Here is a 2,423-nt window from a genome sequence, read left to right as displayed (position 1 = left end):
TATATATATATATATATATTAGAGATTTTGACTTTATTGTGTAGTTGTTTTTATTCCTTGTCTTAAAGAGATGATCTTTCTACAATAAAATTGATTGTGTCTATTATGGGTCATTTTTGGACTAGGAATCATGAGCTCAGGAGGGCGAACTATTAAGGACAAAATCAGCATAATAACATGCACATAAAGGCCATAGGAGTGTAAGAGATGAGCTAATATTGTACCAAGGTAGAAAGAGACTTGGGAAAGAAAAGACGTTGGACCAAATGGGCCAACATACCCGCCACGACCTTGGAGGCCGAGACCAATGTGTGAGTGGCTTTGTTGGACCAAATGGCCCAACTTGCTGAGGCCGAGGCGAGCCTTTGTTCATCATTGAGGGCTTACTTCTTGTGGGCCATGATGTGTATTCCAATTTTGCCTTTTTAACAAACTCATGTTTTTTGGTATATCAGTCAACTAATATACCACATTTAAAGTATATTAGTTGTGTAATTTTTCATTGATTTGTATACTTTTTGTATTTTCTGTTTGCAATAATATGAGTTATTATTTACTATAATTTTTATATTTGCTATATTTTTTCTTATTCTTTTCATAGTTTTTTCCTTTTTAGATGATGTTGTTTCTTTCATTTTTAAGTATAAATGTACAATAGTCCGGAGAGATTCAACCTAAAGCTCACTAACACTCATTTTGACAATTTGAGCATATTTGGAACAATTAGAGAAAAAAAGTATTTTTTTTTTAAATTTATGAATATTTTTAAAACACTAAAATAACTAGTCATTTTCAACATGTATGAATAATGTATTAAGTGTGTATTAGACTTTAGCAATGTATCAAGTGTACTAGGTGTATACTAGTAGCGTATCAAGTGTATCGAGTGTATCAAGTATATACCAATAGTATATATCAATTGTGTGTCAAGTGTATTAAGGGTATCAAGTGTGTCAGATGTATCAAGTGGCTATTTTTGCAAAAGTAATAAGTCAGGACTATGAACCTAATTTCTTAAACTTATTTTCCCAAATTTGGGAAAATCCTAAAATTATTCACTTTCAAAATTCAATGGTCCAAATGCGATCTAATCCAAACTTCAGTCACTAAAACTATCATTTTTTTCTATCATTAGCCATGCATGTTCGTGATATGTTTGCCAATTTCCATTTCATTGATGACTGTTCTTAGGAAGTGTTTATGAGATTGTAATGGGGTTGGGTTGGAATTGATTTTTTTTTAATTCCTATGTCATTTATGTTCTATATATATAAAAAAAGGTTGGGGTTTAGAAATATTGCTCTTTTTAACCAAACTATGCTTGCTCAACAAAGCTACACACGGATGCAATTATTTGAAAATGTGAAAAATAAAGGAATTTTCTAAGTCAAAAGAACATAGAAGCTTGGGATGTAGCTTCAAAATTAAAAGTGATCAATTAAGCATCTTTTTTTTTTTTTTTTAATGGGAAAGCATTAAACTTTTCTTTGTCAAAAGTGTGTACATGCTTAGGATGCAACTTCAGATGTGTACAAGCTTTGATCTACTCCATTTCTTTTATTTTAGTTGAATAAGGTTCCTACTTATGTTACTATACCAACATGATTAATCAATTTTCAAATCGTATGTTGATATAACATTTACAATTTGAATAATAGTCAATAGAGGTAGAACCAAGAACAAAATAAAATATTTCAAATCGTATGTTCCACATTTTGGATTCAAGGTTTTAAATTTCTATCCACAAGTCAACATTCTCATTTCATTGCATTGTTTCTACTGTATTATAGAAAAATATAACAAAAAACCACTAATGTGGATCTTGTAATATCAATATAATAAAATATATAAGTTATTTTAAAATGGTGAAATTTCATATTTGTTAATTTAAATCTTCTACACAATTTTTCCTAGGGACCCACAAGTACTCTTTAAGTGTTGATGTAACTTTGAAGGCATTCCTTCTTCTCTATTGGTCAGCCATTTTGAATGAAGTTTAAACACATCGGCCCATGTGAATACTACTTGGGCCAAGATTTTCATATACAACATTCGAAATCGTGTTATTAAACAAGACTTGATTATGCTGAATCGATTCTTCTATATAAAAGAAGTTTTCTTTGAAATAGAAAGGATAAAAGCGAATATACAACATATCTAAAAGAAAGTTTTAATTAAATGGTACCTAACTTGGCTCTAATAATGTGTCACATTTTAGAAGGGGAGGAATCAAAGATCAAAATTCCTTATTCTCCTTTTGTTATCCTATATGGCAACATCATCAAAGGAGTTATTGCTTGGAGGGGCTACAAATGCAACAAAGACATGTACATAGAGCACTCTATATGGTGGATATCTTTTCCCTTTCACCCTTTCTATGTTGTTGGCGGTCCTATATATGGTTTTTTTTTCTTTTTTTTCCA

The sequence above is a fragment of the Benincasa hispida genome, chromosome 9, assembly GCF_009727055.1.
Source record: "Benincasa hispida cultivar B227 chromosome 9, ASM972705v1, whole genome shotgun sequence".
NCBI classification, from domain to species: domain Eukaryota; kingdom Viridiplantae; phylum Streptophyta; class Magnoliopsida; order Cucurbitales; family Cucurbitaceae; genus Benincasa; species Benincasa hispida.
Note: the sequence above shows the minus strand (reverse complement) of the source record.